The sequence below is a fragment of the Vombatus ursinus genome, unplaced genomic scaffold (genome assembly GCF_900497805.2).
Source record: "Vombatus ursinus unplaced genomic scaffold, bare-nosed wombat genome assembly UNPS02014794.1, whole genome shotgun sequence".
In the NCBI taxonomy this organism is placed as follows: Eukaryota; Metazoa; Chordata; class Mammalia; order Diprotodontia; family Vombatidae; genus Vombatus; species Vombatus ursinus.
The window spans coordinates 20,545,934-20,572,195 of NW_020954572.1; the positions used below are offsets into that span (position 1 = coordinate 20,545,934).

Consider the following 26,262-nt stretch of genomic DNA (forward strand, 5'->3'; position numbering starts at 1 on the left):
CCTAACTGTACTCCCTATCTTTAGACTCTCTTCTCTCTAATCTTCCTAATGCATGGGTATGATCATAGCACTCCTCTGTTCAAAATTCTTCCACTGCTTTCATTGTATAACACAGATTCCTTAATCTGGTCATCTAAAGTCTGACCCCAAACTTGTCATTTCAGCCTTATTTATTTAGCCTTCTTTCTGGGTTTGGAGGTTTGTTTGGTTAAGGTGAAAACAAAAAGAAAAGGTACTTACTTCCTTCTCTCTACTCCTACCCCTGTAACATGGGCATTATCAGCCTGAACTTTCTCCTCACACAGGACATGACCTACTCTCTAGTCACCACCCCTGATTCCATCTCTAAAGAGAGATTTCTCTGTACATGTATGAGGGGGAGAAGAGAAAAAGGAAGACAATGAAGGAGGGCAGCATGACCCACTAGCCCTTTGAGGAATGGCAAGCAGGCCAGTATGGTGGGATCAAAGAGTTCATGAAATGAAGTAGAATATAAGAATGAAAAAATCTGAAAGAGCCAGGTTACGAAGACTTTGAAATGTTAAGCAAAGACCTTTATATATGATCCTGGAAGTCTATTACACACTGAAGCTTAAAGAGTGAGAGAGGGTAAGGAGAGAAAAACACAGTCAATCCTATGCTTTAGGAAAATAACTTTGGGAATAACTTTTGGTTGGGATAAAGCAGATATAAAGCAAGGAGACTAACTAGAAGGCTATGAGTCCAGGTAAGAATCTAGGGTGGTGGCTGTATGAGCAGAGAGAAGGGGACAGATGTGAGAGATGTTATGGAGGTAGAACTGACAAGACTTGGCAACTGATTGGCTATATGGGATGAGTGAGAATGAGGAGCTGAGGATGAGACTGAGGTTTTGAACTGGGGTGCCTGGGAGGATGATGGTATCCCTAAAAGGAACAGGTAAGTTTGGAAAAAGAAAGGGTTTGGAGGAAAAGAAAGAAGTGGATTGGGGGAAAAAAAGGTCATTAGGTTTTACAATTAAGAGATCATTGGTAATTCTGTGGAGAGCAGTTTCAGTTAAATGAAGAGGTCAGAGGCCAGCCTGAAAAAGCTACAAAAGAGAATAAAGGAGAAAAAGTGGTTGCAATAATTAAAGATGGCTTTTTCAGCAAGTTCATCTGAGGAGGGGAGGGACATAGGATGATAGCTAGAGGGCATGGTGGGATCCAGTGAGGATTTTGTTAAGGATAGAGGGGACTTGGCATGTTTGTAGGCAGCAAGGAAGGAGTCAATAAATAGGGAGAGACTGAAGTTTAAAAAAAAGAAAAAGGGATGATATTAGGAGCAAACTGCTAGAGAAGAAAAGAGAAGATGGAACCCAGGGTGCATGTAGGGGTTGGCAAGTAGAAAAACCTCCTCATCATCAGAGACTGGAGTAAAAGAAGAGATGTCAAATGTATGTGAGATAAGAAGGGATTTGAAGTTCACTAAACAAGCCTTTAATGAAGGGCTTCAATTTTTTTGGTGAAATATAAGACAACACCCTCAAATGAAAGGGTAGAGGAGTAGGCTCCATGAGAGGCTTGAAAAAAAGAGGAAGGCCAACATCACCCACTGCATCCTGGGACATCACCAGTCATCTTGACCTTTGTCTTGCCACTGGACTCCAATAACTCAGGAGGAGAGATGGAGGCTGACAACTTTGCACAGCTCTGCCTCACTCAAATCCAATTCAGACACAAGTCAAGACAATACACTCATGATGTCATTGTTCCTCTTCAAGAATGAAAGACAAACAACAACAAACAGAATTTAAGAAATGATTAGGAAGAAGTAATAAGAATGTCTTTCTGTATGGAGTAAAGGCCCAGTCAAGGTTAGGTAGCATAAATTTGTAATGGACCTAGTCAGCATGGTTTTCCTCCAGCTCTGTTCAGCAGCACATGAATAAGAGTGGAAGAAGTAAATGGTGAGAATAATTCAGGGTGGAGGTTTGGCAAGCTGATTGGGACAGGACCAGAGGACAAGGAATTCAAAATCAGAGGACAGTACAAAGTTGAACTGGCTCATCAAGAGATCAGGAATGGGAATGGAGAAGATTGTAGACAATGTAGGGGAGATGGTCTAGTTGAAAGTGTTAAGGGGTAGAACAACTGGAGGTCACACAGTAAGGACAAAAAACAAGAGGCAGGAGTCAAAAGGCATAGAGTGATATGAAAAGACAGAAGATCATGATCAAATAAAGGAATTTCACAGTTCATTAACAGGAAATAAAACACTTGGGGGAGTCAGCAAGATCAGGGGTATGACCATCCCTATCTGCAGCTGAGGAGGACTGAAGGAGTAGGAACCGGGAACTGAGGAGATTAAAGAACTGGGAAATGAGGACATTTGAATATCAATATGTTCAAATGAAGTGCCCTAATATGAGTTGGAATATAGAGGAAAACTGAGAACTAGGCACTAAACTCATTGAATCTAAAAATGTTGATGATTAAAGGGTTCTCTTTGAAGAAATTGCCAATTCAGGTCAGGTGGAACATTTCCAGGATCCCACAATGCCTATTCCCCACATAGGACTGTTTTATCACAAAATGTAGGGCTCAGTCCTAAACACAAACACTGCCTCAAAAAGACCAACATCTGATCCTACTATCCTCATAAAAGAAGGTTTTGTCTGTGGTAGGCATGGGCAAGGATATTTTGGTCACGGGAACAGAGAGAACTGTCACCATAGTTGACACAGACACTATGTTGGGAACACTGGCTATGCCACAAACTGAACGTTCCTTCTTTTGTGGTTCCTGTGATTTTCACCTACTCATAATGTACTTGAATATGGCCCTCTGGGGTCACAGAGGTAAAAATTTTGAGTTACACTCATTATTGCCAGACTCCTGCCTTTTGGTGTAGACAAACCACATGGCAAAAGGAAATGTCAGATCAAGTTGACAACAATGCTGAGCTTGCTAACTCACTAAAACAAAATCCTCTATGGATTTTTACAGACTATGCTAGAACCACTTGGAACCTAGAAACTTTGTGTACAGACATACCAGATTACCAAAGGGACAGGCAGGAAATGTACCTCTGGCTTCCCTTCCTAGAGGAAGGAATTCCAAGGAGTTGACAAGTACATAAACACTAGTAGGGGATCAGGAAGGAGAGAAATCAAGGAAGAAATCAACATATGCAATAAGAGGATGGAATCAAGATGAAGGAATAGGAATAAGTATACCAAACTCTAACTTCATCCCTGTCCTCCCACCAAAAAAAAAAACTACTCCAAACAAGTCTAGAAAACACATCTCATGGGGAAATCCAAGAAAAAGTCACAGTAAGTCATTTTCCAAGGCCAAGTCAGTATGGAGACATGGAGATCAATGGCTACCGGGGACTAAGTCTGGCCAGCAAGCTGTATAGAACACTCAAATGCAGGGAAGAGGTGCTACATTAGGGTAAGAAGCTTCAGATCTACAAAAGGGCCCTGTGACCTCAGGAAAGGCACAGGAACCAGTGCTAACTGGCAGCTTTGGCACCCACCGTACAGTCCAGGGTCGTAGATCCAAAGTGGAATGAGGAAGGAACCTGAGTACAGGAGTGGCGTATTGAGAGAGGACCAAGTTCAGAAGCAGTCAGGATCAGTGTGGCTCTGACCCCATGAGTAGCGTGGGATTTCAGTTTCAGCTTCTAGTGCAGTCTGAAGCCTGAAAAGGAAAAAACAGGGCAGAAATTCCAGACCAGCAGAGAACCTATGTTTCTCTCACTCTGAACCTGCAGAACTTCCCAGCAGGCTGACAGTGGAAGCAGACCCAAATCCTGGTCAGGAACTTGCAGGGCTCAGAACATGGAGCCACAAATCACACTTTACCTTGGATCAGACCACTTTATGAGCACTGAAAGCTTGCAGGTTCACCACCCTGAGCTACCCCTGAGATCATGGAATAGCACAATATTCAAAACCCCAAGAAAGCATCAACAGGACCAGCCCAGACTCTCCCTACAGAAGTACACAGAGCCCAGCCCCTAACATCAAGTCCAAAGTCAGGAAGAAGGAGGGAAGAATGAGCGCACATACAAAAAATTCACCATAAGAAAAGCTATTGCGGTACAAGGAACACTCAGGACACAAATGCAGAAGAGAATGATTCCAAAACATCTACAAGTTTAACCTCAAAGTAAAACATAGCTTGAGCACAAATTCACCTGAATTCCTAGAAGAGATGAAATTAGATTTTTAAGAAAGAGATTAAAAACTTGGTTGTTGTTTTTTTTTAATAAGTGAAATAAGGGTACTTGAGGAAAAAATTGGAAAAGAAATGAAAGAAAAAAAAAAGAAAGAACTAGAGAGGGAATTAACAACTTTACACAAGAGGTACTAAACTAAAGGTGGGGAACCTGCAGCCTCAAGGCCACAAGTGGCCCTCTGGGTCCTCAAGTGCAGCCCTTTGACTGAATCCAAAATTCACAGAACAAAGCCCCTTAATAACAGGATTTGTTCTCTGAAACTTGGACTCAGTTTAAAGGCCGCACCCAGGGACCTAAAAGGTGCCATGCAGCTCCAGGCCACGAGTTCCCCACCCATGGACTAAATCTTCCCTAAGCAACAAACTCCCTGAAAATTGAAATGGATCAAATAGAAACCAATGACTCCCTGGGACCACAAAAAATATTAAAACAAAGTCAAAAGACTGAAAAAACAGAAGATGTAAGCTATCTCACAGCACAAACGAATGAGTTGAAAACAGAAAAAAAATTTGAAATAACTGGACTAGCTGAAAGTCAGATATGTTTATGTGCTTGGGTAAGTGTGTATATAAATATATATATGTACATATATATGTATGTGTGTATAAATGTATATGTATATTCCTTTTGGAAAGGGACAATGAGGAAACATATTTTGCTTAACTATCTATACTTGTTTGTAACATGGGTTTTGTTTTTCTTTCATTCTCAACTGGGAGGGGGAGGATCAATTAGAGCACTCTCAGTAGGGTGAGAGGGAAAGAACTTGGATTTTGCTGATTGAAAAAAATTAAAATTTATTTGAAAATAAAAGAATATTAAGACAAAGGAAAATGCTGTGTAGTAATAGTGCCCAATGTTGGCCTCAGAAAAGAGATGACTGCACGCTATTAGGTAAGGTAGAAAACTATGGCAGTGAAATGTTTCATACTCTTATCAGATGCAGCATCACTGTTAACTGCTTTTGCTTAACTGCTTTTCTCTGTTATTGGGGAAGGCTGGTGTGAGGATGCAAATGCAGCTGAGAGGTGATATCTGAGAGGGGAAAAAAAAATTCCAAGGACTTCTGAAATGGTGCCTCTTGACTCTACATGCCCCTCTCAATATCTATCACTTTGCAATCACAGTTTTTTAAAGGCTTATCTGAAGAACAACATAAGTTATACCAACTGCTCCCCCACAGCTTAAAGCTGCTGGCTCCACACAGCCCTCCAAGCCCTTCTATGCTTCTCTCCTGCCCTTGATTGAATTTCATCATCACCCCTACAGGACTAACAAAGTAATTCAATCGGGATTGCCTTTCGTCCATCCTCTCACCTTCTGGCAGAACTACTCAGTTTTTCAAGCACATGGATATGTGTGGTATTCTCACAAACTTATTTCTGTAATTCATTCTAGTGAATATTGCTCACAAAATTCCTTCCCTTACCTCTCTGCAACACCTTCCTTTATCCTTTCCCTCGACAATTTCAAGTCAATCAATAGATCAATTGATCAAACAATAAACATACGCCAGGAACCACTGCAAGGGGTGAGGAAAGAATGGGAGATAATTTGGAAATTTAAAAAAAATTTGAAATGAGTGTTAATAATATTTTTTTTAATTTTAAAAGAAAAGGTTATTCATCAAAACTAAACAAACAAAAAACCACTGTACACTTCTTTTTTTTTTAATTTTTTTAGTGAGGCAATCGGGGTTAAGTGACTTGCCCAAGGTCACACAGCTAAGCCAGTACGTGTCGAGTGTTTGGTCTGAGGCCAAATTTGAACTCAGGTCCTCCTGACTTCACGGCCGATGCTCTATCCACTACGCCACCTAGCTGCCCCTCCACTGTACACTTCTTAAAGCAGAAAAGTACCACTGTCGGGGCAATGTGAACCTGAAAGACTAAAGAGAGTCCTTTTGGGGTTCCAGGCTGTGGAGAACATAAACATATAAATATATGCGAAATACATACAAAATAAGTATAAAGTAATTCTGAGGAGAAGGCATTGGTAGCTAAAGGGTCAAGAAAGGCCTCAATGTAGATGGCATTTAAGCTAATCTCTGAAGGAAACTAGAGATTCTAGGAGGCAGAAGTGAAGAATGTATTCATTCCAATCATATAACAGACCATGCAAAGGCCCTTATGGAGATAGAAGATGTGTGAGGAAAAGTAACTTAGCCAATTTGGCTGGACTCTAGAATGCATGAAGAGGAGGAATGTATAAATCTGCAAAAGCAGTTTGAGGTCAGATTATAAAAGGCTTTAAAAAGCAAACAGAGGAATTTGTGTTTTATACCAGAGATAATAGGGAGCCACTGCATTTTATTGAGCAGGGAAATAATATGGTCAGACCTGTGCTTTAGGAATGTCACTCTAGCAACTAAGTAAAGGACTGAAGAGGGAAGGGAGACAAGGGAGACCAATTAGAGCACTCCTGAAATAATCCAAGTGAGAAGTCAAGACAGCATATACAAGTGGTTGGGCGTGTGAACAGAGAGAAGTGAACATATATGAGAAATGTTGCAGAAGTCTGTCTCTACAACAAGGGAAGGACATACACTAATATATGGATAAAACATCAAGCACATTTTGGAGAAATAAAACTTCTGCCTGAGAAATTACAACAAAGAATATGTTCTTGTAAGAAGCTGAGATTAAAGATATGGAGTAAGACTTAGTATGAAACTATTTGTAAAACTTAGTGAAAAGTAAGATTTAGAATTATGATTTTTCCCCTTTTTTAAGTTTAATGTTAGAAAGGTAGAGTGGCATAGTAGACAGAGATCTGGCCTTCGAGCCAGGAAGACCTAGATTTAAGCCTCACCTTTAACACACTGGCTGTGTCACCCTGGACCCTTAACCTCTAAGGGCTCTAGGCAACTCTCTAAAACTGTTAAATTACAGAGAAGATGCTGACCTATATTGGTAGAAGTTACCTCAACTAGGAGTTCCCTATTTCAATGAAATCAGAGTTGTAGTACCTAACTCTAAGTTTAATTTTAATTGCTTAAGCCACTTTGATTCCAGGGAAGAAGAACCAAGCCATCACTATACCTTTAGTTGTGGTTTCAGCACCTCTATGAAGTTCTAATAGACTCTAGTGTTCTAACAGACCTTAGTTCAGTTCTAAAACTGAACAGTATCATCTTGGGCAAGTTGCTTGAACTTAATGTAATGTGTCTATTTCCATACCTGCGGCCAGAGCATGGTGATAACAGAAAGAACCCTGGATGAGGAGACAAAAGGCCAGAGTTTGATTCCTATCAATCAATCAACATTCACCAAGTACCTACTATGTGCCAAGCATTGTGCAAAGAACTGGGAATACAAAAAGAAGCAAAAAAAAGAAAAAAAGAAGAAGAGAAAGAAGAAGCAGCAGCAGCAAAAGACAGTCTCTACCCTCAAGGAGCTCACATTTAAATGTGAAAGAAACCCTGTAAATAACTAGGTACATACAAGATGGAAAGCACTAAAAGCAAGAAAAAACAAATGGCTTCCTGAAGAAGGCAAGATATGGGTGGAGTCTTGAAGGAAACTAAAGCAAACTCACAGGCAAAGATGAAAGAAGAGATCACAGAAGAGAGAGATGGGAGTTGTATGGAAGGAACAGCAAATAGGCCAGAGTAGCTGATCACAGACTGCATGGAGGGGAGTCAAGTGTAAGATGACTGGAAAGTTAAGAAAGGGCCAAACTATGAAGAGCTTTATCCAACAAAGGACTTTATATTTGATCCTGAAGGTAAGAGAGAACTAATGAAGCTCACTGAGCAGGGGAGTGCCATGGGCAGACAGTCACCTTACAAGTCACCTTACAAAAATTATCTTGGTGGAGGATAAGAATACAACACTGGAGTGTTGAGAGACTTGAGGCAGGGAGACCAGTTAGATGGCTATTTACAATAACCAAGGAAAGAGATGATCAGAATCTAAATTAATGTAGTAACTATGTGAGTGGAGAAGAATAAATATATAGATGTCATGAAAATAAAAATTACAGATTTGGCAACAAATTGGATGTGTATGGGGAGTGGGAGTGAGAAGTTAAGCATGACACATAGGTTACAAGTCTGGCTAACTGGGAGGACAGTGATGCTCTTGGATCTGTTCTGTCAGATTAATAGTAACCTTATGAAACATTTTTTGTTTAATTGTTACTCTGTTACAAGGGACAATCTCAGGAAGGTTTGGATTTTTCTTTGCATTTAGAAATGACTGTGATATAAAGGTAACATGCATCAATAAAATAAGCATATCATCAAAGAAAATAAAATGAGAAGTTTTTTTAATCGAGTGACATGGTATCTGTATATAGTCTTCAAAGAAATTGCCAGCAAAACAAGAATGTAAATCTGAATCATAATTATAACTTAAAAAGTTTCTAAACTACTCTAAGGAAGCTTTATCTTCAAAAGTTACTATATATTAATACAGTATTTGTATGTGTAAATGGGGAAAGAATGATAACTCCTAGATTTGAAATGTTTTTTTTTTAAATATGCTGCTAGAATTTTGTAATCAAATGTGGTGGCTAAAAGTGAGTGAAGAACAGAAATGAATTGGAAAAGAGTTAAAAAATTAAATAGTCATCATGGTATCTAAAGTAAAAAAAGACTGTCGTGCTCGAGCAGGAAGATGGCCCACCCACATTAGAAAGGGACAAACAGGACAATAGGATATGGTCCTCAGTGGTTTAGCAGTTTCATATCTGATGGCCTAGTAACTAAATTGTATGAGAACGGAGTACAATGATGTGTGTAAAGTGCTTTGTAAACCTTGAACTGCTATATCAGAATCCAATAACACTGTTTTTGTTTTATTTTTCTAACCTTGCTTGAAGAACTATTTCTGTAATTGTTACTGTGTTGGAAGCCTTGGAAAGATTTATTAAATGCTTGGTCAGTAAAGAAACTGCCAAATATTTGGTCAGTAGAGAAATAGTTAAGTCAACTATTCTTGCAGACAGTTTGATATGTCTTGCCATAACTCATAAACAGCTCATAAAGAAGCTCATTATGTGATGTGGAAACCATAAGGAATATAGTTGTTTGTTACTATTTAATTGTGATCCTATTTTGATCTTCATTCCATACACTGGATTGAACACATTTACTTTAGTAGATTTACTAAAATAGTAGAATTGAGGTTAAGAATTATTATTGACATGGTGGGCATGCTAATGAATTAGTGATTCAAAAAAGGGTAGCTATTAATATGATGCTTATTGTAGTACTCAAGAAAGACATACTAAATCCAAAATAATGGCTTTTAATAACACAGCTACCTATTTAATCTGACCTAGGTGGTTAATGGAATCAGAGAAGCAGCCTTGCAAAGGTGATAGAACGAGTCTCCACTTCATTGACTAGAGATCAGATTATTATACCCTTTAAATAGTATGACAATATAATCCATGAACTCACAGTTATGGAATATATAACAAAACACAGGATAATAGATTGAAATACAGGAAATCACAATCATAATACCATAGACCTAGAGTAGGAAATAACCTCAGAGGCTCTCTAGTGTAACCCCCCTCATTTTACAGACAAGAAAACTGAAGCCATGGGAGGTTAAATGACTTGCTCTAGGTCACACAGATTTGGAGCATTAAAGATGAGTCTTAAACCCAGATCCTCTGACTCCAGAGCCAGTGTTCATGTCCTTGTACTACCTCCAATAAGATAAAATGAAAATTAAAACTAGCTAGAAGAAGACAAACTATTCAAGGTCAGTCTGTTATTCCCATACTTAAACCTGACAGAGAATCAATAACCTCATAGACAATCAGATGAACAGCTTGCCTCTTCACAGTTTTGGACTGTTAGGCAACTACATTATAAAAGATAGAAGATGAGGAATCAGTCAGTCAATAAACATTTACTATATGTCAGTCACTGCGGAGACAAGAAAAGGCACAAACATAGTTTGTAGCTCATATAGTAATGGGGGAGACAACAGGAAAACAACTATGTGCTTATGATATGTATGCAATATAAATGAGAGGTAATTTCAGAGGAAAGGCATGATCAGTCCCAGGATACAGGAAACATCTCTTGTGGAAGGTAGGCTTTCAACTGAGTCTTGAAGGAAGCCAAGGAAACCAAGAGGCAGAGGTGAGGAGGGAAAGCATTATAGACGTGAGGAACAGACAGTTTTGATAAAGCATGAAGTCTCTTCTAATCTTATCTGCATTGGATTTCTTTCAGCAAAAACTTATTAATTTTGTATAATCGAAATTAGCCATTTTATTGCCCTCTCTCTTTTGGTCATGAAATTTTCCCCTTCCACATATTTGAAAGTTAATTTCTTCCCTGCTCTTCTGATTTCCTTATGATATAGTTTTTTATGTCTAGGTCCTGAATCCATTAAAAATCTATCTTGGTATATGGTATCTGGTGCTGATCTAAACCCTACATCTTCAAGAATTCTATACTGTTTTCCTAGTCATTTTCTTTTTCTTGAGTGAGCCCTCAGCCTAGGGGCTAAAGTCTCTGGCCTTACCAAATATTTAATAAATAAATACTTATTAAATGTCTAGTATGTGACAGGCACTAAGCTAAGCACAAGGGTTACAAGAGACAAAAGAAAATCCCTGCCTTCAAGGAGCTTACAGTCTAATGGAGAAGGCAACAAGTAAACAAATATGTATAAGCTAACAGGAAATAGGAAATAATTTTTAAAAGAAAGCACTAGATTTCAGAAGGGTTGGGAAAGGCTTCCTATAGAAGATAGGAATTTAGTTAGTTGGAACTTAAAGGAAGATAGCAAGTGGAGATAAGGAGAGTGTTCCAGGTGAGGGCGATAGCCAGAGAAAATGCCTGGAACTGAGATGGAGTGTCTCAGTAAGAAGGCCAACTTCAATCCAGGAGGATGAAGAGTATGATGCAGGAAGTAAAATATAAAGTGATTGAAAAAATGTTTGTTGGGGCAGAGACATGGAGAGGAGAGAAGCTAGATTATGATAGTCTTTGAACGCTAAACTGAGGATTTTTATATTTGATCTGTAGGGAGCAATGAAGTTTATGGAGCAGGGGGGTTACCTGTGCTTTAGGAAAGAATTTTGGTGGCTAAATGGAGGATGGACTAGACGGGGGAGAGACTTGATACAGGCAGGCCCACCTAGTCCAGGCATGAGATGATGAGGGCCTGTACCATCGTAGTGACAGTGTCAAAGGAAAAGGGAGCATGTTCCAGAGATCTTGCAAAGGTAAAGTCAACAGACTTCGGCAATAGTGTGGATATGGGGGGTGAGAGAAAGAGTGAGGAATCCAGGATAACTCCCCAGGGGTGGGGAACATGTGGCCTCCAGGCCACATGTGGCCTTCTAGGTCCTTGGGTTCTGCCTTTTGATTGAATCCAAGCTTTATAGAACAGAGAATTTTATTAAGGAGATTTGTTCTGTGAAGTTTGGATTCAGTCAAAGGGACACACTTGAGGACCTAGAGGGTGGCATGCAGCCTCAAGGCCACAGGTTCCTGACCCTTGCCCTAGTCTGTAAGACTGAGGAACTGAGAGATGGCTGCCTTCCTCTAACAGGGAAGAGGGAGAGGGGACAGATTTAGGAGAAAAGATAATGAATTCACTTTTGGACATGCTGAGTTTAAAATATCTATTAGACATCCAGTTCAAGATGTCTGGAAGGCAATTGGAGATGTAAGACTGAATCAGGTCAACAGAGAGGTTGGGACAGAATAGGGAGATTTGAAAATCATCAGCATAGAGACCTGATGATTAAATCCATGGGAGCTGATGAGATCAAGAAGAGGATCCCAGACAGAGACTATGGGACAGCCATGGTTAGTGGGTTTGACCTGAATGAGGATCCAGCAGAGGACACTGAGGAGTGGTCAGGTAGGAGGAAAACAAAGAGAGTGGTGTCCCAAAAACCTAGAGAGAAGAGAGTATCAAAAAGCTGCAGAGAAGTCAAGGAGAATGAGGACTGAGAAAAGGCCATTAGATGTGGCAAGTAAGAGAGCATAGTTAACTTTGGAGAAAACAGTTTTGGTGGAATGATAAGGCCAGAAACCAGATTATAAAGGGTTAAGAAGAAAGTATGGGGAGAGAAAGTGGACTCACCTATTGCAAACAGCATTTTCTAGGAATTTAGCCAGAAAGACCAGAAGAGATAGAACGACAATTAGCAGTGATGGAAGGATCAAATGAGGGTTTTTTCAGGATGGGGGAGACATGGAAATGTTTGTAGGCAGTAGGAAAGAAAGGAGCCAGAAGCCAAAGAGGAACTGAAAAGAAGTGATAGAGTGGAGATGACAGAGAAGGCAATGGTAATGGGACTGCTTGTACACATTGAGGAGTGGGCCTTGGTGAGGAACAAAGCAACCTCACCATGTGAGACAGGAGTGGCAGAAAGTATCTGAGTGATAGGAAATTAAGAAGAGAGGAAAAAAGGGAGCTCTCAATGAATGTCCTCAATTTCTTCTATAAAACATGAGGCAAGATCCTCTATTTGGGGGGAGGGAGGAATGGGAGGTTTGAGGAGGGATGAAAAGGTTTGGAAGAGCTGCTCTAGAGAGTGGGATAGTCGGTTGATAAAGAAGTTGTAGAAGGATTGCTTAACAGCAGTCAGGGCCCCATTGTTGTGTAACAAATTTGTGAACATAGTCAAAACGGTTCTGTGATTTTCTTCACCTACATTCAGCAGCACATGTGTAGCTAGGAAACAGGACTGATCCAAGGCTGAGTCTTAGCAGAAAGCAATTAATAATATGATAAGGGGGACACGGACTCCAGAGAAGAGGGCAGTGTGGAGCTGAAGTGATTCAACAAGAGATAAAATGTGAAAAGACAAGAGCGTAGCTAGTGCAGGGGAGATGGCTTGGGACAGAAGGGAGGGGTTGAAGGATTGGATATCATGGTAAGAGTGAAGAGAAGGATTTGGTGAAGGAAGGGGGAAAGCCTATATATCATGGTCAAATAAGGGAATTTTGGAATTCTTTTTTGGGGGGGAGGGGGGAGGCAACCGGGGTTAAGTGACTTGCCCAAGGTCACACAGCTAGTAAGTATCAAGTGTCTGAAGCCGCATTTGAACTCAGGTCCTCCTGACTCCAAGGCTGGAGCTTTATCCACTGCATCACCTAGCTGCCCCCTGGAATTCTTGAAGACAGATGTGGCCACTAAGCTCATTTGCTTTAGTATGCTGCGTGCCTAATTTGTTTCACTGATTGACCTTTCTATTTCTTATTTAGTTTCAAATTGTTTTAATGACATTCTTTGTAGTATAGTTTGAAATCCAATATTGCTAAGCCCCTTTCCTGCCCAATATTTTTCATCATTTCGTTTGAGAATCTTGACCTTTTGTTCTACATGAATTTTGGAATTAATTTTCTGTTTCTATAATGTTTCTATAATGAATCCTTTGGTCATTTGATTGGTATGACATTGAATAAGCAAACTAATTTAGGTAGAATTGCCATTTTTACTATATTACCTGGGCATTTCCCATAAACAATTAATATTTCTACAGTTATTTGTTTCTGTCTTTATTTCCTTAAATAATGTTTTACAATTATATTAATATAGTTCCTGTGAATACCTTAATAGGAAGACGCCCAAACATTTTATGCAACCTCTAGTTATTTTAAGTGGACTATCTTTTCCTGCCGTGTTTAATCAGTATTATACAGAAATGCTAATGGTATATAGCTATTATTTTATATCAGGGAACTTTCCTGAAATTATTGTATCAATTAATTGTTAGCTGACTCTGGGGTTTTCTAAGTACACCATCATATCATCTGCAAAAAGTGATAATTTTTGTTTCTTCTTTATCTAATGCTTATTCTCTCAATCTCTTTTTTTCTTTTCTTACTGAAATAGCTAGCAATCCTATCAATATATCAAACAGTAGTGGTGACAAAAAACATCCTTGCCTTACCCCTATTCTTACTGAAAATTACTGTCCTTTATCTCCATCACATGTAATGTTGACTTTTGATTTTAGGTACATACTATTTATCATGTTAAGGAAGGGTGCATTTATTCCTCTGTTTTCCAGGTTTTTTGTGGGGGATTTTTTTAAATAAATGGGTTTTTTAAAGAAATGGATATTGTATTTTTTCAAAAGCTTTTTTCAGCATCTATTAACTTAATCATATGGTTTTTGTTATAGGTAATCAATCATGTTCATAGTTTTCCTAATATTAAATGAATTCTACATTCATGATATAAACATAGCCTGCTCATAATGTATATTTGTAGTAAGTTCGATAGCCTCTTTATTAATATTTTATTTAAAAGTTTTGCATTAGTGTTCATTAAAGACACATCTATAGTTTTCTTTCTCTTTTTTGACTCTATCTTGTTTAGATATCAAGACCATATTAGTATCATTGAAAGAATTTGATAGAATTGTTTCTTTCCCTATTTTTGCAAACAGTTTGTATGATATTGGATATATCTGTTCTTTGAATTCACTTGTAAATCCATCTGATCCTGGGTTGGTTTGTTTTTTCCTTTGAGGGTTTATGGATTGTGTAATTTCTATTTCTGAGTTTATACTGATTAAATTCTCAATCATTCTTATAAATTGAGTATGTTTTCTGTAAATGTCCATTCCATTTATATTGTCAGTTTTAGTGACATATAGTTGAGCAAAAGATTTTCTAATAATATCCTTTATTCATTTACTGTGAATTCTCCTATTTCATTTTTGATACTGCTAATTTGCTTTTCCTCTTTATTTGTTAAATCAAATTAATAGTTTATCTATTTTATTAGGTTGTTTTTTTTTTCAAAAAAACTCATAGCTTCAGTTATTGAATGGTTGCTTTTTATTCACTAATATCAAAAATGAAAAAGAATTAACAATAAATGAAGGGAAATAAAAGAAAATATCAGAAATTATGTTGTACAGTTATATGCCAACAAAATTGATAATGTAAGTGAAATGATAATGAATAGCTGTAATAGTTATAAATATCAAGATTAATGATAAAAAGGAGAATTTAAATAGCCCAACTTAAGAAAAAAAATGAAAATGCCATTAAGTAGCTCTCAAAGTAAAAAACTCCAGGACAAGATGAATTTACAAGTGAATTCCATCAAACAATCAAAAAATAATTAATTCCAATACTACATAAATTATTGGAAAAATAAAAACTAAAAGATTCTACTATTTTTTAATGTGAATTAAATATGGTATCAGGTAGAAAAAGAACAGAGAAAAAAACTACAATCCAATGTCCTTCATAAAAAAATACTATCAAAGATTCTGTAGCATCATATCCCAAAAATTATATACTATGAGCAAGTTGGATTTATATCAGGAATTAAGAGTTGTAGATTGCTAACCCAATCTATTTTAAGTGGTTATGGATGTTAATAAGAAGACCCAGTCCTATTTTAGAATTTGATGCCATTGGCATAATGTTATCTACCAAAAGGAGCATCTGAAATGACCTCACTATCTATAATGAATCTCTTTTTCATCTGGACTCTGCACAGGACATCACCCATGCCAATAGCAAACACCTCCAATGATCATACATCTCCCAGTTTAATACCTCATTTTGTCTTAATAAGCTGATTACTGAAAGTTAGCTACATCTAGCCAGGAATCTTGTATAATCTTAACATACACATGGGAGCACTTTGGTGGAATAGAATCTTATAGACTGTATTCTACTCTACTGAGTCATGATTTTTTTGTCCTTGTTGTATTCAATAACTAATAAATATAGAGGGATTTTGTATTTTTTTATGCCTTAAAAGTGAGAACAATGATGGTAAGAGAAGTTAAGTGATTTGGCCAAGGTCATATAGAAAATTAACAGCAGAGCCAAGATTCACACTATAAAATGTTACTTATAAGGGATCTTATAAGTTATCTAATTCAACTATGGGCCAATGGGGAAAAACCATTTGCTGAAGGTAACACAGCTAACTGTCAACAAAGCTGAAATTAAAACTCCTGTCTCCTGACTGCCAGTATAGTGTTCTTTGCACAATACTACGCTGCTACTCACAAATATCTTCTACTCTGTTTTTTTTGTTTGTTTGTTTGTTTATTTTTTGGCTAGGCAATGGGGTTAAGTGACTTACCCAGAGTCACACAGCTAGGAAGTGTCAGTTGTCTGAGGCCATATTTGAACTCAGGTCCTCCTGATTCCAGGGCCAGTGCTCTATCCACTGCGCCACCTAGCTTCCCCCAGTCTTCTACTCTGAAACGTATTGCCTCAACCCAGAGAACACATGAAAAATATATCTCTCTTTTTTCTTTGGAGAAAGGAAGAAAAAGTAGATGCATATGTGGGTATCTTTTGCTATCTTTTCAAGAGCCTTTTTTTGGGGGGAAACAAATACCATCTGTGATTCTTTCCCATTCTTCTGGTAACTTCCTCTCTGAGATGTCTTAAAAATCAATCTCTCAGTGTTTTCAAAATTGTATTGCCTCCAACATATATTTATCCTGTATAAACACTATCTGGTTAAATTACTTTTTCCAACTTAATAATAATTCAAAATTTATATAATTCAATTCCATAAGCATTTATTAAATGACTATTATGTGCCAGGTACTATTCTAGGTGCTGAGGAATTACAGACAAAAAAGGAAATAGTCCATGCCCTTCAGAAGCTAAAAGGTGGGGGGAAGGGGAGCAGGAGGGTAAGAGAATATGTATTTAGAGAAATTAAATACTAAGTATAAACAAAGTAATTTCCAGGAGGAAGGTACATGTCTAATATAAAAAGTAGTTTGTTAACAATACAACAGGAGGTCCAAAAGGTACAAAAGGATAGAGTAGAAAGAGATAGGGGCACAAGAGGACGAGATTGACAGTAGTACTGGGTATAAAGTAGCAGGGAGTGATGGCCTAGGAAGGGCATTCCTAAGCAGTCTGATTCAAAATAGGATAATAGATTGTCATGCCCTTAAGAGAAGCAATAGTACAGTTGATTTGATCATTAATCCTTCAGGAAAAGGTAGAAAGGGGAATACAGAGAATATATATAGTACACACAGATGAAAACAAATGACCAACCCCTAGTCCTGCCTGGTAGAAGTCTTGGGGACCAGCTGGTTATACAAGGGTGAGACATGTTTTAGGTATTCACTCTCTAATCATCAAGTCAATAACCATTTTTGTGCTAAATGCTAGGGATACAACTTAAAAAAGAATATCTGCTCCCAAGGAGTTCACAGTCTAATGGAGGAGACAAACATAAAAACAATTGCATACAATCAAGATAACTATAAGATAAATTGGGGGTAATCTCAAGAGGGAAGTCATTAAGATTCAGGAAGAATGGGAAAGGTTTCTTGCAGAAGCTGGGACTTAGTAACGGCTACCTGAAGGATATTGGGGAAGCTAGGAGGATAAGGAAGATGAGAATTCCAGAAATGAGGAATAGCCATGAAAATGCAGAGTCAATAGATGGAGTATTTTGATCAAAGAACAGCAAGGAGGTCAGTGCCACTTCATTATACAGACATGGAAACCCAGGAAAGCTTTAAAAGCCAAACAGGATTTTATATTTGATCCTGCAGGTGATCCACTAGAGTGGATCGAATGAGTTGAAGGCAGTAGGGTTGGCGACATGGTCAGATTTCACTTTTAGGAAGATCTATTTGATAGCTGAGTGGAAGATGGACTAGAGAGGAAAGAGACTTGAGACAAAGGATCCAACCAGAAGACTACTGCAAGCAGTCCAAGCTTCAATGATAAGGGCCTCCACTAGACTGGCGGCATTGTCAGAGGGAAAGTGGGATTATACATGAGATGCTAGGAAGGAATAATCAATAGGACTTGGCAACAGATTGGCTATGAAGAGTAAGAGACTCAGACACATAATACTCACTAGCTGTGTGACTCTGGGCAAGTCACTTAAACCCAACTGCCTCATAAAAATTTTTTTTTTTTTAAAAAGTAAGAGAGAGAGATAGTGAAGAGTGGAGGATGACATCTAGGTTGTAAGCCTGGTGACTAGAACAATGGTGGTACCCTTGACAGCAATAGAGAAATTAGGAAGTTGGGAGGGTTTGAGGGGAAAGAAAATGAATTTAGTTTTAGATATGTAGAGTTTAAGATGTCTATGGCACATCCAGTTCAACATGTCTACTAGGCAGTTGGAAATGTAAGACTGGGGCCAGGAGAGAGCTTAGGCCTCAATAAGTAAATAGATCTGAGAATCATCCGCATAGATTATCACTGAATCCATAAAAGTTGATGAGTTCATAGACTGAAATAATATAAAAGAAGAAGATATGACCTAAGGCTTATTCCAATATTGAGTAGATTATTTTCTTCCAGAGTGGGGGATTTTAGAAAGATCTTTGGTACTAATAGTTAATATGGAGGGAGCAGGACAGATGACTAGTCATTCCCTGGTCCTGTTTGGTGATCATTTAAGCTTTGGCTTCAGTATTTGACCTTCCAGTGAATAGCCTGAATCAATTTCTTTAAGTACTGACTGATTTTCACTGTTGATTAGAGAAATGCAAATTAAAACAACTCTGAGGTACCACATCATACCTATCAGATGGGCTAACATGACAAAACAAGAAAATGATAAATGTTAGAGAAGATGTGGGAAAATTGGAACACTAATGCATTGCTGGTGGAGTTGAGAGCAATTTGGAACTACACCCAAAGGGCTATAAAACTATGTATACCTTTTGATTCAGTAATACCACTTCTAGGTCTATATCCCAAAGAGATCAGAAAAATGGGAAAAGGACCCACATGTACAAAAATATTTATAGCAGCTCCTTTTGTGGTGGCAAAGAGTTGAAAATTGAGGGAATGCCCATCAATTGGGTAGTGGCTGAACCAACTGTGGTATATGAATGTAATGGAATACTACTGTTCCATAAGAAATGATGAAGCAAGCAAACTTCAGAAAAATCTGCAAAGACTTGCGTGAACTGATGCTGAGTGAAGTAAGCAGAACCTAACAGCAACACTGTATGATGATCAACTTTAATAGACTTAGCTCTTCTCAGCAATGCAATGATCTAAGACAACTCCAAAAACTCATGATGGAAAACACTATCCACATCCAGAAAAAGAATTATGGAATCTGAATGCAGATCGAAGCATGCTACTTTTCCTTTTTTTGGTTTTTCTCTTTATCATGGTTTTTCCCTTTGGTTCTAATTCTTCTTTACAACATGGCTAATGTGGAAATGTTTAATATGCTTGTACATGTATGGCCTATAAGAGATTACATGCTGTCTTGGGAAAGGGGGAAGGGAAGGAGGAGAAGAAAATTTCAAACTCAAGATCTTATAAAAGTGAATGTTGAAAACTAAAAATAAGTAAATATTTAAAAAAAAAAAAAGTATTGACTGATTTGGAACTGCTTGCGTCCAAGGAACTTTCAAAAGTCTTCTCCAGCACCAGTTTGAAAGCCCTGACTCTGCAGTACACAGTCACACACTGCTAATGGAAAAACCATAGCTTTGACTATACAGACCTCTGTTGGCAAGATGATGTCTCTGCTTTTTAGTATGCTGTCCAGATTTGCCACAGCTTTACTTCCAAGGAGAAAGCATTTTTTAATTTCTTGGGTACAATGGCCAGCTGCTGTGATCTTTGAGCCCAAGAATATGAAATCTGACACTATTTCCATTTCTTCTCCCTCTGTTTGCCAGAAAGTGATGGGACCAGTTACCAAGATCTTAGTTTTTTGGTTTTTTTTACATTAAGCTTCAAAAACCTGCTTTTTACACTGTCCTCTTTCCCTCTCATCAAGAGGCTTTTCAATTCTTCTTCACTTTCTGCCATCAGAATGGTATCATCTGCATAGCTGAGATTTAATTCCCAGAAGCTTTAATTGCAGCTTTTCATTCATCGAGCCTGACATTTCACATGATGTACTCTGCATATAAGTTAAATAAATAAGGTGACAATATAGAGCCCCATCATACTGATTTTCTAATCTTAAACCAATCAACTGTTCCATGTTCAGCTGCTGCTTCTTGACCAGCATACAGGCTCCCCAGAAAACAAGAAAGATGATCTGACACTCCTATCTCTTTGAGGACTTGCCACATGTTGTTGTGATCCACACAGTCAAGGCTTTTAATGTAGTCAATGAAGCAGAAGTAGATGTTTTTCTGAAACTCCCTTGCTTTCTCCATAATCCAAAAATGTTGGCAATTTGATCTCTAATTCCTCTGCCTCTTCAAAAACCAGACTGCTCTTCTGGTAATTCTTGATTCACATACTGTTAAAGCCTAGCTTGCAGAATCTTAAGCAGAACCTTGCTGGCATGTAAAATGAGTGCAATTGTTTGGTACTGTGAACATTCCTTGGCAAGGAGTGTGAATATTCCTATTATGCCTACTTTACAGAAAAATGCTGCATTCTACCTACAGGCAAAATGTATACATCTTGAAGGGTAAGACTGGGGCATTTTTTTCCTTTGCATCCCCTGTACATAGCACAGTTCTTTGCATTTAGCAGATGTTTAATATTTGTTGAATGTCTCCACTGCATTTGCTCATTAAAATATTTTGCCTTTTCATTTAGCAATGAACCAAGAGATGTAAGTGCCACTTGATCCATTCACAAAAACCATTCATAAAACATAGTCTAAATACTCTAATTTAGCCATTCACATGGAATGGCTGCATTCATTAGTTGACTCAGAAAATATTTAAATCCCAGTCCTTGCTGAATAAAATGTAGTAGATATTATTGCAGGAGTCAAGTGACTTGGGTTTGAATCCCCTGTCAGACATTTATTAGCTTAGTGTTTTGCATACAGTAAATAATTAATAAGTATTTATTGAATTGATATATGAATGAGTTAACCTGTAAAGTACTATACAAAAATGTTATTTTTATTGTTACTTAATTGATCTTGAGTAAGTCGCAACTTGTCAGAGCCTTAGTTTCCTCGTCTGTAAAATGGGAATAATATCAGCACTACCTACTGAGAAGGCTGTTTTGAGCAAAGAACTTTGCAAACCTTAAAACACTATCTAAATGTGAATTACTATCACATGACCCCTATTGTTCTGATAAAGTTATATTTTGCCAAGGCTGCTCTATTTAATTATTCGCAACTCTCCATTCTATCTTTTAATTTAGCCATTTTCTATTCTTTGGCTTTGTTACAATAGGCATAGAATTCATACCACAGTTGGGTTTCTAGACCTATTAAGGGTCTGTGTTTTTGCCTTTCTTTGTATCTCCAGCCCTTAGCATTGGTACAGAGTAAGTACCTCCTGGAATCAGGAAGAACTGAGTACAAATATGGACCCAAAAACTTACTAGCTTGCTAGCTATGTGATCTTGCGCAAGTGATTCACCCTCTGTCTGTGTCAGTTTCCTCATCAGTAAAACGGGATGAAAATAATAGCACCTACTTCCGAGAGTTGTTGTGAGGATCAAAAGAGATAATATCTGTAAAGCACTCAGCACAGTGCCTGACATAAAATAGGAGCTTAATAAATGCTTATTCCATTCCATTCCTAATAAATGTTTTATGATGATGACAGTAATGATACACAAACCATGATAAAGGCTATATTAATGGACCTTTATGGCTGAGCTTGTCACTGAACTACAGTGAATGGCCCACCAGACTTCTAATCTGTACTGGTTGCTATGATCTAAGCAGGGCACTACTTGGATATAGTGACACCCTGTGGAGGTACTGATCGGAATTTTACTAAATGTCCTAAATGCCTACTTGTAATGCAAACCTGTCCTACAATTTAATTATGCGTTTGGCAAGGTACAAATACATCCCTTAAGGAACAATAAAAACTAAACATCCCCAGGACTATAGTGTAATTCTACACTCCTTTCTGCTTAAGTCTTCAATACTTTTGTGTCAGGTAGGGGCTGTTTGTTACCCCTATCATGATTTTTAATTTCTAAAAGTACAACTGCTTTGATTCTAATACCCACCAACACTTCTGCTCTCTATTGCCTCCATTATTTTCTACTCTTTTAACAGGTACCTCCACCTTTCCTCTCACTCTTAACTCTGAAATCTGACTTCCAACTTAATCACTCAAGTGAAACTACTCTCTCCAAAGTTACTAATGTTATCTTAAATGCCAAATCTAATGACCTTTTCTCAATCTTGATCCTTGTCTAATCTACAGCCTTTGACAACGTCTTTCACTCTCTTCTCAATTTTATCTTCTTTCTAGGTTTTCACAACACCACTCTCTCCTGATTCTCTTCCTACCTCTCTGATCACTCTGCCTCCTTGACTGGATCTTCATTCAGTTCATATCCCTTGGGGAGGAGGGGTTCTATGAGGCTCTGTCTTGCTCTCTTCTTTTCTTCCTTTATACAGTTTTCACTTGATGAACTCATTAGCAGTTATCATTTTCATTATCATCTCTATGAAGATGACTCTCATATCTATTTGTCCAGATCTAATCTCCCTTCTGACCTCTAATCACACATATCCATATGCCTATTGAACATGACAAAATGGATATACCAAAGATATTTTAAACTCAACATGCCCAACACTAAACTCATTATCTTTCCCCCCAAAACCACCCTACTCTTCCCAACTTCCCTGTCACCATTCAAAGGTATTACCATCTTCCCTAGTTACCCAGGCTCACAACCTAGGTGTCATCCTCAACTCTTTACTCTCTGTCACTCTTCATATTCAATCTGTTGCCAAGTCCTGTTGATTATTCCTTCCTAATATCCGCGTACATACTCCTACTTCTCCCCTGTGACATTTCCACCAGTCTAATGCAGGTGTTCATCAATCCTCGACTACTGCAGTGATCTTCTGGTTGGCTTCTCTAGTTTAAATCTCTCCCCACTCCAGTATATCCTCCATTCAGCTATCAAATAGATCTTCCTATGATAAGGAGGCTAGGGATTCAAGAGAGGAGGGCAGAATAGAGTTGAACTGGCTCATCAAGCAGTCAAAATGGGGAGAAGGGAAGTCTTAATCCAAGATCTCGTTCCTACCTCAAATTCTAGTTCATATGTAGCATAAGGAGAAACCACTGACATTTCTAGACTGCAGAAGACACTTGGGAAGCCAGCTAAGTCAATGAAAGATAACTAAGATGGAAGTCCCAGAAAAGAACTCCAAGGAAAGGAAAACAAATCCCTAGCCTCCTTATCATATCACTTATTATGCCCAACCAAACCTCACTATTGGATTTCTCCCACCATTCACTGCCTTTGCTCCTACACATGTGCAGCTGATTGAGAGTGGAGAAAATCACATAGCTGTTTGGATTGAGTTCACTACAAATTTTTGTTACATAACTTTAACTGGGCACTCATTGCTGCTACTAGGTAATCCTACTATATTTCCTTTATCAACTCACTATCTCACTGATCACAGTGGCTCTTTCAAACCTTTTCATCCCTCCTCAAACTTCCCATGGCTCTCCTTTCCCCTACTTTCTCAGCTGAGAACCTTGCCTCATATTTTACCCCCCAAAAATTGAGGCCATTCACTGTGAATTCCCTCTTCTCCCTTCTTCCTCATCTAAAACTCAGGGGCCTTCTGCCACCATCTCCTCTTTCACCCCTGTCTCACATGAGGAAGGGGCCTTATTCCTTACCCCTACCTCCTCTACTTGTTCAAGCAATCTCATTCTATCCTATTCTCCTCCAACAGATTGCCCACTCTGCCATCCCACTCTTTCACTAATTTTCAATCTCTCCCTCTTCCGGCTCATTCCCTACTGCCTACAAACATGCCCATGTCTCCCCTATCCCAAAAAAAACTCCTCACTTAAATCTTCTATCCCTGCTAACTATTGTCCTATGTCTTCTTCCCTTTAGCTACAAAGGGCCCTTTAGCTAAAAAGGCCATCTACAATAGTTGCCTCCATTTTATCTCCTCTCACTCTCTTAAACTCTTACAATATGGCTTCTGACCTCATTCCACCAATATTGCTTTCTCCAAAATTACTTATGATCTCTTGAGGGCCATTTCCAGTCATCCTGATCTATATCTTGCCATGGGACCCAGATGGCTCCAGAGGAGAAAGTGAGGCTGGTAACTTTGTACAGTCCTCCCTCATTTAAATCCAATCCACTTGCATGTCATGGCATCACTTCCTTGATGTCATGATCCTCTCTGAGAACAAAGGACAAACAACAAGATCTTCCTAAAGCTCAGGTCTGACTATGTGACTGACCCCTGACCCCTGACCCCACTCTCCATTCACTCAATCAACTCCATTAGTTCCCTATCACCTCCAATATCAAATATAAAATCTGCTGTTTGGCTTTTGTTGTCGCGGTGGTAGTTGTTCAGCTGTTTCAGTCTTGTCCGACTCTTCATGATCCCATTTGGGGCTTTCATGGCAAAGATACTGGAGGAAACTTAAGCAAACAGGGTTAAGTGACTTGCCCAGAGTCACACAGCTAGTAAGTCTCAGGCCAGATTTGATCTCAGGAAGATGAGTCTTCCTGATTTCAGCTCAGGCATTCTTGCCACTATGCCACTTAGCTGCCCAATATATAGTGCCAACTTTGGCTTTTAAAGCCCTTCATAACCCGGCACCCTTCTACTTTTCTGCTCTTCTCACACTTTACACTCTCCAAGTATTCCATGATCCAATGACACTGGCCTCACTATTGTTCCTTAAACAAGACACTTCACCACCTAACTCTAAGTTTTCACTGGCCGCCCTCCATGTCTGGAATTCTCTCTCTCTTCATCTGTCTCCTGGCTTCCCTGGCTTCCTTCAAGTGTTAGCTAAAGTCCTTTTTTTTTTTTAATTATTTTTAGTTTTCAACAATCACTTCCATAAGCTTTTGAGTTTTAAATTTTCTCCCACTCCCTCTGAATTCTCCTCCCCAAGATGGCACATAATCTGATATAAGCTCTACATATACATTCCTGTTAAATATATTTTCATATTAGTCACGTTGTAAAGAAGAATTGGAACCAACAGGAGGAACCACAACAAAGAAGAAACAAAACAAAACAGAAGAAAAAAAATAGCAAATAGTATGCTTTGATCTGCATTCAAACTCCATAATTCTTTCTTTGGATGTGAACAGCATTTTCCATCATGATGGAAGATGTCTTAGATCCTTGCCCTGCTGAGAAGGGCTAAGTCTATCAACGTTAGTCATCTCACAATGTTGCTGTCCTGTGTACAATGTTCTCCTGATTCTGCTCACTTCACTCAGCATCAGTCCATACAAGTCTTTCCAGGTTTTTCTGAAGTCTGCCTGTTCATTATTTCTTATAGAACAATAGTATTCCATTACATTCATATACCACAACTTGTTCAGCCATTCCCCAACTGATGGGCATCTCCTCAATTTCCAATTCTTTGCCACCACAGAAAGAGCTGCTATAAATATTTTTGTACATGTGGGTCCTTTCCCCACTTTTATGATCTCTTTGGGATACAGCCCTAGAAATGGTATTGCTGGGTCAAAGGGTACAAACATTTTTAAAGCCCTTTGCGCATAGTTCCAACTTGCTCTCCAAAATGGCTGGATCAGTTCACAACTCCACCAACAACGTATTAGTGTTCCAATTTTCCCACATCTTCTCCAACATTTATCATTTTCCTGTTTTGTCATGTCAGCCAATCTGATAGGTGTGATGTGGTACCTCAGAGTCATTTTGATTTCCATTTCTCTAATCAATAGTGATTTAGAGCATTTTTTCATATTAAAGTCCTACGTTCTGCAAGCTTTTCCTCATCCTCCTCAATCTTAGTGCCTTCCCTCTGAGATTACCCCTAATTTATCCTACACACACACACACACACACACACACACACACACACACCCCTTTGCCAAGAAAACTCCAAATGAGATCACAAAGAGTCAGACACAACTGAAACGGCTGAACAACAACAAATAGATGTGTTTATATGTATCTATATGTGTATATACACACACACATATGTTGTTTATACATGTTTGTTTGCACACTATGTCCTCCATTACACTGAGAGCTCTTTGACAGCCAGATGGGGTTTTTTTTCCTTTCTTTGTATCCTCAGCACTCAGCACATTAGAAACTTAATGAATGTCAGCTGACTATGACTATGACTCCCCCAACTCACTGTTGCTGGTGGTAGAGTAGGAATACTCCTCACTCCCCACTGCCACATCCAGACTCTCATTGC

At 38.5% G+C, this 26,262-nt stretch overlaps 1 protein-coding gene across 2 annotated transcripts in view; it reads right to left on the bottom strand.

Moving 5' to 3' along the window:
• The window catches only part of MGA (MAX dimerization protein MGA), a 219,752-nt gene that overhangs the window by 144,091 nt on the left and 49,399 nt on the right, over positions 1-26,262 (bottom strand). Inside the window, exon 1 of one of the 2 annotated variants that reach the window (XM_027869893.1) lies at positions 3,502-3,658. The exons of the other annotated variant lie outside the window; for it this stretch is intronic. The gene's annotated coding sequence lies outside the window, so the exon portion shown is untranslated. Of the gene's footprint in view, positions 1-3,501; positions 3,659-26,262 lie in introns of those variants that run through there. 2 annotated transcript variants of the gene reach the window in all.